The sequence below is a fragment of the Taudactylus pleione genome, unplaced genomic scaffold (genome assembly GCF_031769625.1).
Source record: "Taudactylus pleione unplaced genomic scaffold, aTauple2 ptg000100l, whole genome shotgun sequence".
NCBI classification, from domain to species: domain Eukaryota; kingdom Metazoa; phylum Chordata; class Amphibia; order Anura; family Myobatrachidae; genus Taudactylus; species Taudactylus pleione.
Window position 1 is genome coordinate 14875347 of NW_028284502.1, and position 12050 is coordinate 14887396.

At 49.0% G+C, this 12050-nt stretch overlaps 1 pseudogene; it reads left to right on the top strand.

The window, feature by feature from the left end:
- The first annotated feature begins 552 nt into the window (after positions 1 to 552).
- On the top strand, positions 553 to 2098 carry LOC148526387 (28S ribosomal RNA; annotated as a pseudogene).
- The last annotated feature ends 9952 nt before the right edge of the window (positions 2099 to 12050 follow it).

Genomic DNA, 12050 nt, shown 5'->3' on the forward strand with positions numbered 1-12050 from the left:
GAGAGCATGAGAGACTCCAGAAAAGCCAAAGCCCCGGCCAGGGCTCCAGGAGAGCATGGGAGATTCTGCGAGTGAGGCATCCCAGCCAGGGCTCCTGGAGAGCATGGGAGATTCTGTAGGCGAGGCATCCCGGCCAGGGCTCCAGGAGAGCATGGGATATTCTAAAAGCGAGGCATCCTGGCCAGGGCTCCAGGAGAGCTAGGGAGATTCTGCGAGTGACGCAGGCCGGCCAGGGCTCCAGGAGAGCATGGGGGATTCTCACTCCCCCTATGTTTTTAATTCATGGGTGGCTATATAATAATTAAAAAAAAAAAAAAACTTTTCCAGGGGGGCGCCGCGAGGCGGGGTGGGTCTGCGCCTCACTCCCCTTGTTTTTATTTCATGGCTATATAATTATTTAAAAAAAAACTTTCATGGGAGATTCTGCGAGCGATGCATCCCGGCCAGCGCGCGCCCCCCTGTGACCGATGCAGGGCTGCCGCCCTCTTGGGGGGCTGAGAAAGCAAGGGCGCAAGGTGGTGGCGGCAGGGATCCCTCTTGTCCGTCCGACTGAGACCTCAGATCAGACGTGGCGACCCGCTGAATTTAAGCATATTACTAAGTGGAGGAAAAGAAACTAACCAGGATTCCCCATTATCGGCGAGTGAAGAGTCCAGCGCCGAATCCCCGCCCGGCCGGCGGGCGCGGTAGATGTGGCATATGGGAGACCGGACCCACCCCGGCGTCACTCGGGGGCCCAAGTCCTTCTGATCGAGGCCCAGCACGCGGACGGTGTTAGGCCAGTGGCGGGATCCGGTCTCCCCGGAGTCGGGTTGTTTGGGAATGCAGCCCAAAGCAGGTGGTAAACTCCATCTAAGGCTAAATACCAGTGCGAGACCGATAGCGGATAAGTACCATAAGGGAAAGTTGAAAAGTACTTTGAAGAGAGAGTTCAAGAGGGTGTGAAACCGTTGAGAGGTAAACGGGTGGGGTCCGTGCGGTCCGCCCAGAGGATTCAACCCAGCGGGCTGATGCGCCGGCCACCATGGGTCATCGGACCCCCTTGCCCACTCCGTCCATCCCCCTCGGCGCGTGATAGGACCCAAAAGATGGTGAACTATGCCTGGGCAGGGCAAAGCCAGAGCATACTCTGGTGGAGGTCCGCAGCGGTCCTGACATGCAAATCGGTCATCCGACTTGGGTATAGGGGCGAAAGACTAATCGAACCATCTAGGAGCTGGTTCCCTCCATAGTTTCCCTCAGGTTAGCTGGCGCTCTGTGCAGGCATGAACCCCATACGCAGTTTTATCCGGTAAAGCGAATAATTAGAAGTCAACCTATTCTCTTTAAATGGGTAAGAAGGCCGGCTCGCTGGCCTGGAATGCGAGCGCCCAGTGGGCCACTTTTGGTAAGCAGAACTGGCACTGCGGGATGACCCAAATGCCAGGTTAAGGTGCCCGATGCCGACGTTCATCAGACCCCAGAAAAGGTGTTGGTTGATATAGACAGCAGGATGGTGTCCATGGAAGTCGTAACCCGCTAAGGAGTGTGTAACAACTCACCTGCCGAATCAACTAGCCCTGAAAATGGATGGCACTGGAGCGTCGGGCCCATACCTGGCCGTCGCTATCGCTGGCGAGCCCGTGGGGGCTAGGCCGCGACAAGTAGGATGGCCACCGCGGTGAGCGCGGAAGCCCAGAGCGAGGAGCTGCCACGGGTGTAGATCTTGTGGTAGTAGCAAATATTCAACGAGACCTTTGAAGGCCAAAGTGGAAAAAGGTTCCATGTGAACAGCAGTTGAACATGGGTCAGTTGGTCCTAAGAGATGGGCGAGCACCGTTCGGAAGGGACGGGCGATGGCCTCCGTCACCCTCAGCCGATAGAAAGGGAGTCGGGTTCTGATCCCCGCACCCGGAGCGGTCGGAGACGGGTTCCCCCGCGGCTTCCAGTGGGAGCCCCGGGGAGAGTTGCGGTTCCGGCGGCATCCAGTGAGCTCTTGCTGGCCCTTGAAAATCCGTGGGAGAGGGTGTAAATCTTGCGCCGGGCCGTACCCATATCCGCAGCAGGTCTCCAAGGTGAACAGCCTCTGGCATGTTACAGCCAATCCTTATCCTGAAGTTACAGATCTGACTTGCCGACTTCCCTTCCCTACATTGTCCTAAGTGCTGGGTTGGTCGGGCTGGGGTGCGAAGCAGGGCGTGCGATGAGGCGCCCCCTCCCCGGCACCCACGCGCCAACCGTCCACTTCTGCGGGGCCATGGGGCTCCGCCGGTGAAATACCACTACTCTTATCATTTTTTCACTTACTCGGTGAGGCGGGGGAGCGAGCCCCGAGCGGGATTTCGCTTCTGGCTCCAAGCGCCCAGCACTTCACCCGGCCGGCACGCAACCCACTCCGGGGTGGAAGAGTCCCACCTGCGACAAAAAAAAATGCCAAGTTCCTCCGCCCGGACTTGGCCGGCGCCCGTCGCGGTGCCTCGGTCCCCCCGGAGGGTGGGAGAGGGGCGCCCACCCCGGGTCCCTCTCTCCCACTTGAAGGTGACCGCCTTCCCCGGGCTTAACGGTCAGCCGGACCACCCCATCCCCCGGCTTAAGGCCTGGAGGGGAGGGCGAAGGCTCTCGGATGCGATCTGCCCCTCCGAGAACGTGGTCGGCCGGGAGACAGCGCCGGCCCCTCCGTCGCCTGGGAGGGGTCGGCCCGCTCCCACCCTCGGCAGGTCCCTCCCCAGGCTTAACAATCGGCAAACAGCAGTCACCGCGGGGGAATGCTCCCCATCCCCCGGGCTTAAGGGTCATTTTTTTTCGGGAGAAGGGGGTGGTACGGCCAATGGACCCCCAGCCCGAGCTTAATGGCAGGCGGGTGTGTGGGAGGTCGGCCTGATTTCCTGCACCGGGAAGGCAGGGGTGGGCATCCCAACTGGTACCTCCGGTCTCCGCGGAGGGTGGGTGGCAGTTCCCTTCGTGGGAGGTGCCGCTGGGATGTTACACCCCTTTCCCCAGGCTAAATAGTCTTTTTTTTTTATGGGCAGGATTGGGGGGGCACTTTTTTACTTTATTGGGAGGGGGGCAGTCTACCTGTAGGTAGGTGTCGGCATTTTTTTATTAAAAAACCTGTTTTAATGGGAGGGGGGGCAGTCTACCTAGGCATAGGTGTCGGCATCTTTATTTTTGTTTTATTGGGAGGGGTTCAGTCTACCTGGGAGTAGGTGTCGGCAATTTTTATTTATTTATATTTTTTTGTTTTGTTTTATTGGAAGGGGGGCAGTCTACCTGGGCTTAGGTGTCGGCATCTTTTTTTATTGGGAGGGGTTCAGTCTACCCAGGTTTAGGTGTCATCATATTTTTCATGGGTGGTGAGAGAGCCGCCAGCTTCCCCTTCCTGGGGTTAAGGGTTGATAGGCGGGCACATGGTGGGACTCAAGGCGTGATTGGTTCTTTCAAAAAGGGCTGACCCTTATTTTTCTGGTTTCTTTTAAAGGTGGAAAATATGGAGCTAAGCAGTGCACCCGGTGACATCAGCACTGATGGCAGTGACAAAGACTATCTCCCTGATTTCTCTGAGGCGGACAGTTTGGAAGACAGCAGCGGGGATGAGCGGGCCCGTCATGGGACACAGATGCTGGCTGAGGGTCACTCTGCTATCAAAGACTCCCCAATTTCTGGCCCAGGTTTCTGTAGCTCAAAAAAACCCACGCTGTGACAGTCTGGGTACTTACCAAAAAATGTGATGGCTCAAAGGTGTATAAAAAAAAGAACTATTGTCTATGGTGCGAGAAGCCATTCTCTAAAATTGCAAGGCATGTGGAGGCCATCCACCACGATGAGCCTGAGGCAGCCCGGGCACTGAGCTACCCAAAGTGCTCAAGGGAAAGGCGGCTACAGCTTAACCTGATTTGCAACCGGGGAAACTTTGCCCATAATGCCGGGGTTCTAAGTGAGGGCTGCGGTGTCCTACTTCCATGCAAGCAGCCGGGTGAAGCTGTGGCTCCCCAAGATTTCATGCATTGCGCATATTGCCAGGGCCTTTTCTCAAGGCAACACCTGTGGCGTCATGTGAAAAGGTGCCCGCTGAAAAAAGGTCCTGCCAACACCAAACCAGGCAGGACCAGAGTGCAATCTGTCTGTGCTTACGCCACACCCGTTACACCAGGTGTTGGGAAGGGCCTCTGGAAGGTGCTGTGTGATATGATTTACGATGATGTGGAACAGGTAATAAAGGGTGACCCTTGCATCATGCAGTTTGGGCTCCACCTCTATAACCGGCATGGTTCAGATGTCAGTAAGCATGATTATATACGGCAGAAGCTTAGAGAGGTGGGGCGACTGTTACTGCATGCCAGGATGGTTAGTCCTCTGAGTAGCATGACAGAGTTCATCCACCCTGCAAACTTCCTGCAGGTCATAACTGCCATAAGGAGCCTGGCCGGCTATGCCTCACTGGCCCTGAAAGTAGGCCATAGCCTCCAAAAAATATCTACCATGGTTGAGTGCCAGGCACTTATGGAGGGCCATGCCCCGGCTGTGGAGAGCGCACAGAGCTTTCAAAAACTATACAAGGCAAGGTGGAGCGAGATGATCTCGGCTGCTGCCCTCAAAACCCTCAAATACCTTTCACTGATGATGTAAAACAGTTGCACCTTTATCTCACTGACAGACAGTGGGAGTACCTAGAGGATTTGTCTACCCACCCGACCACAAAGAAGTGGTTGCTGCTGGCCAAGGTAACCCTCACACAGCTGACGATATTAAAATTGAACCTCTATATACCCCTGCCTGTACCTTCTAAAATCCTACCTATAAACCTCTAAGGATGACGCCAATTTGCGTACGCAGTCATACAGTAAATAAAAGACTCCAGACTCGGAACGTGTGGTTCCGAAGCACAAAGTATTATTCAAGTAAAAAGTACAGTCAGTTACACGCTATTGATCCATACACAATTAGACGCAAAGGAATTATACAGACCCCAAGTACAGTATACATACGCATGCGCTCTGGACCAGATCCCGGCATTCAGAAAGAAAACCTCCGTCAATCAGCATTCAGCAAGAAGACTAAAGACCAAGTGTTTGAGCACACATATTTATACCCCCCAGAATAGACAGGACAATAGAGAAGTTTGTTGCTGATATTATTGGTTCCCAGGGGAGAAGCATCTGTTACAGAGCGTTTAACAGGCTGGTTCAAATAGACTCACCCAGCCTCTAACAGCTGGTGGTCTCTGCCCTCCCACCCCCATGCTGCATCCTAACAGTTGTTCATAAAATATACATTTTGTTGCTTGTAGTCTCTGCGGTCCATAAGTTGAGAATGCATGATGCGATCTCCACACCGATAGTACCGGAATTCTGTTGAAAGAGTATGCATCAGTACGAACCCAAACACGGCTCTCTTAGCATGTATAAAACCTTAGTTATCAAATATCTTTATTTCACAGCATTTAAACTAACTGAACCAACTTAAATCTTACACATTACATCACACCCCGCATACTCATACTTTAAAGCTCATTAAACCTTTTACGTGGATATGTAAAGACTCTAGTTAGCTTCATGCGCACGCATCTGCCCCAAGTTAACAACCAGCGTTTTTATACAGGATCTTAAGCATTCGCTAATATGCAATTAGTTAACAGCGCAATTGTGCATATTAATGTGTGTATGTGAAATGGTGAAAGATGCAATCGCATGATGCTAATAAACAGCATTCGCATGCAGGATATTGTGCATTCGCTACTGGGCATCATGTTAGCAGCTCAATTGTGCGTAATGTGCGGTGTTTATGCATGAGATTCCATCTATGATGGACTTAACATATTTATATATATATATATACATGTACATACATACACACACACATATCATTCCTCACTCACAGTTTCAGACTGCAATGCAAATGTGTTACCTCTAGCTGTGAAGGCTGGGGCCATTCTGTCTGGGTGTGGGGCTAAAACCTGTTTAGGACTCAGACACATTCAATTGTGTAGATCAATGCCTGGGTTATATTACAATTGCCACAACTATACTTGTCTACATACACGGATTCCCAATTTGTATGTAAAACACTCACAGTTTCTGGCGCATTGTCTATTCTATTTACTTTTTCTCATGAGGCTGTTCTTCTAGTTGCCCTTGGTATATTATCAAAAACATTGCCATCTGTTCTTAGCTCGTGAGTTGTAACTTAAAGTGACGCTGGTCACAAAATGGCGTCTTGCAGATTCTTGTTTCTAAAATGGAGTCTAGCTGCCATTCGCAAGATGGCGTCGTGCACGCTTCAATTTTAAACTGATCTTGTCTCAGCCAATTATCCAGCTTCGACACAGCTAATCCTATTCAACCGACGTAGGGAAGGTGAGGTCTCAAAGATGATGCTTTGCTCTTTTGCATCTCGGCACACAGCTGATTTACATAGTGATGTGGCGCTGGCCCTGTCAGAGCCAGAAAAGAGGCTATGTCAGCACTTCACATGCATTGAGAATCCTGGTAATAGAGGCAGGAAAGTCCCTGTCCTCCTGTCCCCTTGCCTGCAGAGGGCAATGGAGCACCTCACAGATAAAAGGGTAGAGTGTGATGTCAGTCCTGACAATGTCTATATGTTTGCAAGACCCTCCGCCTTGTTACACCTCAGAGGATCCAAGGAGAGAATATCAGTTGGCGCTGTCGGAAAGCAGCTGGTTCAGGTGGAGGTGTCGGCTTCTAGTGATATATAATGGGAAGGAAGTGGGTATGAACAGCGCTAGAGAACCTATCAATATATGCAGATGATACCTAAAAATACATAAGCAATGAATCAATACATTGCATAATCTACTGTATGACTCTATATGGCTTGATTGAAAAAGATCATTTTAATATAATATCCACAGTATAGGAAACATATATTTCATTGTTATTAATAAAAAAGCAATCAATTGAAAAAATATAAATGATGAAAAAATATAATGACAATAATCATAAAAAATAAATAAAAACAGTACATAAAAATGAAAATACACAAGATATTAAGTATATAATGTCCAAATCAAAAAAAGAAAATGTCCATGAGATAGATAGTATAAATCGATCTTGAGAAATGACTGAATAAAAGAATGTCTAAAAGAATGGAGCAGAAAAGAAGTAGCAGCTGTTGAGAGACACCTGATGTGATTCATCCTCTCCTGCAAGGTACCCGGCAAAAAGGATTGTGACACCTGCCTCGGCGCTGAGGAGCAGGCTCTGAAGGCTAGGAACTGGCTGTCGGTCAAGTACTACATAAAAAACCGAATAACTGCTATCAAGCGAAAGTGTACAGTCTGAATAAAATTTCGGTTGGTCCAACCAAGGCATCTTTTTTATTTACTTTGGTGAAACCATTAAGTGGTCATAGCAAAGGGCGTACCCACATGGTTAGGAATACCTGACTAGGACCCGGTGAGGCATAAGGAGTACCCACATGGTCAGGAAAAACTAACTAGGTCCCGGTTAGGCATAATGGTGTCCGGTTTCTGTCAGCAAGCTATACGGCACATGCGCGCCGGTTGATATGATATAGATACCTGCCAGCATGCACCGGTTGCTGGTCAAGCTGTTTGGGCAATGGGAAGCAGGCATCCCCACGATGGACGATCCAGTCATGGGTCCTGAAAAGGTCACAAAAACAAGTATGAGTGTGTGTGTGTGTGTGTGTGACAATGGGTGGGTGCTATACTCCTGCATAGTAGCCATATCTATCCAAATTTTAATCTAGAGAAGTTGCCTAATGCAATGTCATTTCAAAGACAGTAGAGAAGTCACTGCTTCCTCTACTGTATACTTGTTGACCTTTAAGCTGCCCCGGGCGGGGGCAGGCAGGTTGGCATTGCAGGGGCATGGAGCTGCAGAAGTGGCCGGTGCTAGGGGCGTGGTGATGTGATTGCATCATCTTTGTTCCTCCCTCACTAGCCAAAGTCGCGATTACCGGCACTGTAAAGCGGGGAGCAGGGCCATGATAATGCGATTCAGTATGAATCACGTCATCGGCCACCTTTACCGCACACTTCAGTTGGGAAGTAGGCGGCCATGGTTGGGTCAGCTATGGGAGACTTGGCCACTCTTTGAGGTAGCTGGGAGCGCCATATGAATTTTGGGAGCCTCCCGGCCATTCCAGTAGAGTAAGCCATATGTTGTACTGCATACTTACCTACTTTTGCATTCTACTCTCTGGGAGAAGCCTCCCCTATAGGTAGCATTTGCGAAAAATTGCTGCCTTTGCGAAGAGATGCTGTGCTCTGCGATATGATACACATCACCTGCAGTCTGTGCAGCCACTAAGAGAGTCCTCAGGGCGCTCCGGTCAGTGCTGCAGTTCCCGGTGCCGGTAGCCTTACCACCTCTTCACCTTTGTGCCACGGGGCTGGCACAAAGCACTCCGGAGCCCAGCTGCACTGCTGTACAGGGAGGGGGTGTGGTTACAGTGTCGCGATTCCTGGAATTATCTGCTCACTTCTGTGCAAGATGTTGCAGATCCACCCACTCTTCCCGGGTGCGAGGGCCTACCTGAAAAATCAAAAGTCTACTGCAACTTTCAGAAGAGTAGGTAAGTATGCTCTACTGTAACATATTTTGTTCACAATTGGGGTGGCGAGGACAATCAGTTTTTGAAGCAGCAAAAACTTTGCTTTTAGTTGCATAACGCCATCTACTGTATGTGCGTTATGCAAACTTACATGCCACCCGAGAGGAGAAACGGCAGTAAATTGTGATCTCCTTCTGTTTCCTCCTGTCGCTCCTCACCCCGCAGATCAGCCCACGAAGTCCTTGACAGTCTGTGTGCACATTGATGGCTCCAGGAGGTCTTTTGAATTTGGGAAAGACGTGATGTGGATCACTTCGTAGAGCACAGTAACTCTTCACCAAGACAGCAATTTTTCACAAGCGCTACCTAGCAGGGATTAGATTAACAAATAAATAAATACACAGCGATCTCATGGGGTGAAAGACAGCAAAAGAAGTGCTGTTCATTTTCAGTCAAAAATTGATAATGTTAATAAATAAACCCTATAGTTACATATTTTTGAAGGAAAGTATTTTTTGGTCCAAAAAGTTGCATGTCTTCTCACCGTTATGTGCAGGGATAAGAGTTGCAATGTCAGGCTGATTTATCAATATAGGGCTCTATTCACTACAATCCGCATTTGTAATGCAGATTGTAGTGTGATATTACCGACTGAATTCGCATTGCGAATTCAGGCAATATCACAGGGATTTACTACAAATCCCTTGCAGGGACAGAACTTGCGAGAAAGCTCTGTCCCTGCGAATCCCCTCCGCACACTAGTTGCGGTAGTTTTTGGCAAAAAAATACCATGACTAGTGCCCCGCGCATGGGCTGACCGGCCGCCGCTGCTACCCCCCGGTGCTAAGCCCCGCCCCCATCGTTAAGCCCCGCCCATTGATTGCGGACCCCCTGCAACCCCCCCTTACCCTCCCACGACCCTCCCTCTCCCTCAATTACACTTACCTGCATGATCCGGGTTCCGGTGATGTCTTCCATATCCTCCAGTCAGGTGAGATCCCATACTGCACTGGGATCCGATCACCTGATGACCGGGCCGCAGTGCAGCATGGAAGACCAGCTGACCGGAGGGGAGACATCACCGGAGCCCCGACCACCAGTCCCTGGAGTCAGGTAAGTTGGGTTTTTTTTTACTTTTTTTTACACTGTATCAGCTTGTGGTCTGTTTAGACCACACAGCTGATCACTGGGGCTGGCTCCTGGCTCTGCTCTCCCCGTTAGAGCAGGGCAGGAGTCCGGTAACCGGGGGAGACCCTGGATAACGCCACCTCCAGGTGGTGTTATTATCACAGGGCTTTCTCCGGTATTTTTTTACAATTTATTTTTAGTAACTTTGGTCGGATCACATTTCCCATTACAATTATGGGAAATGCGATCTGCTTACTAAAAATAAGTGATACTTAGGGGTTGGAGTCGAATTTTACGAATTCTACTCCAATTGCCTTGTAGTAACTTTAGGTGATACTAAAATAATGTGAAAAGGGTGTGAAAACACCCTTTTTCACTTTATTTTAGTCAAAATAATGTTAATAAATAGAGCCCATAATATGATTAAGGGGACTACTGTGTGGCGTAACATGAATAAGGGGTTCTCCTCTGTGATATAACGTGATTAAGGGGACCACTCTGTGATGTAATATGAATAAGGTTGCAAAACTGTGTGGTGTAATTTGAATTGGCACTAACTTGTGGTCACGTCCCATCCCCATGAAGCCACACGCCTTTATTTTTGCTGTGTGACTTCGGTGCGCAACATTTCTATTGAGAAAGTGTGGGGGGGGGGCGGAGGTACGCCAACTGCAATCATCACTGAGCAGCAGAGATAGAGTTTAAGGGGTCTATTTACTAAGCAGTGTTAGGAGACAGAGTGAAAAGTGATAAGAAAGTGATAAGCTGCCAGCCAATCAGCTCCCAACTGTCATTTTTCCAACACAGCCTGTGATATGGCAGTTAGAGTGAAAAGTGATAAGGTGCCAGCCAATCAGCTCCTGTCTCCTAACACTGCTTAGTAAATAGACCCCTGAAACTCTCACAAACCCACTGCTCTAGGCACTGATGCTGAACAATGGGCAGTTTAGTAGCCCTAGTGTTGTAGTGCCAGGGACCAAGGGGTATGCTGGAAGAGCACTGCTGACTGCTAAGCATGAGGAGTGCTGGGACATTTGCTTTAGTTGTTTATTTATGTTATGCCTATGTATGCTAAAGTGCAGTGTCTGCTGCCATTAAAGACACTGTTGTACCGAGTACCTGCCTGTCTCATTTCAACACCCCATGTTACAATAGTTAATTTCAAGACATAATCTGTGAGTGCCCAATATAAGAATACATGTGGATTGCCAATTGGCATGTTTGGCAAATGTCACAAGGCCGATGAGCGGGTCCGGACTGAATCCTGGTCGAGCAGCTCCGCCTCCCAGTGCACTGCTCGGTGAGGATACTGAGAGACAAGGGCATGCAGTGAGGCCACGCCCCTTTGCAGTGAGGCCATGCCCCTTTTTTGCGAGCGCATGCACCTACTGCACAGTGATTAATGCCAGGGCTGATCTGGAACCCCAGTCCGTCCCTGATTGCAATTTCTTAGATTACAAAATCTCTGACTACCTTACTAAGTGATCCACGGTGGATATTAAAGAATAATGAGTTCAGCTATCTTAGTGGGCGATCAAGCACAAAACAGTACAGTATACTGAGTGTAAGCCCCGGGGCTTTCAAAGTACAGACATTTAAATGAAATGGTTCACTTATCTTGTGTTATGCTAAAATCCTTAAACGTAGAACCAGCAGTCCATGTTTTATTGGTATAAACAAAAAGCTAATAAATAACTAGTATAGAAGTCTTGCAGTTGTTACAGTGGATGATTCATTAAGTCGATAAAATGTTGAAATGCAAGTGAGTGGATTTGAATGGGCTACGCAGAAACTGAGACTTGGCCAATGGTCAAAGCAGTACCCTTGACCTTGAGAGCAGTTCTGGCTTTAGGTGTGCATGCAAGCGCTGCGTATTTTTAGACTGAGGTATGAGAATATGACCGGCAGGAATGTGCTCAGCGATGGTGGTGCCTGGACAGGAAGAGAGTTCTACTGTGGCTGATGGGCATAGAATTACAGAGAAAACACCTTCCTCAGTCACACATGGTCTTTCTGATCCAGCTTCTATTGATTAGGTTAACCCTGCCCTCTTCTAAATACGCTGATATCATACCATAAGAGCACGCACATTTAATCTGGCTGACAAATCAATATTAAGGGGTCTATTTACTAAGCAGTATTAGGAGACAGAGTGAAAAGTGATAAGGTGCCAGCCAATCAGCTCCCATCTGCCATCTCTCAGGCTGTGTTTGAAAAATGACAGTTGGGAGCTGATTGACTTAGTAAATAGACCCCTTAATGTGGTGGTGAATGAGTTAAAACCGAGCTTCTGCAGAACCTGGTCAGAAAACAGAAGGCATTATATGAATGCAGTCGCCCTGTTCCAGAGCCAAGACTTTTCTGCTGCTTTTCACCAACAACAAAAAATAAAACTAAAGCCGTTTTTG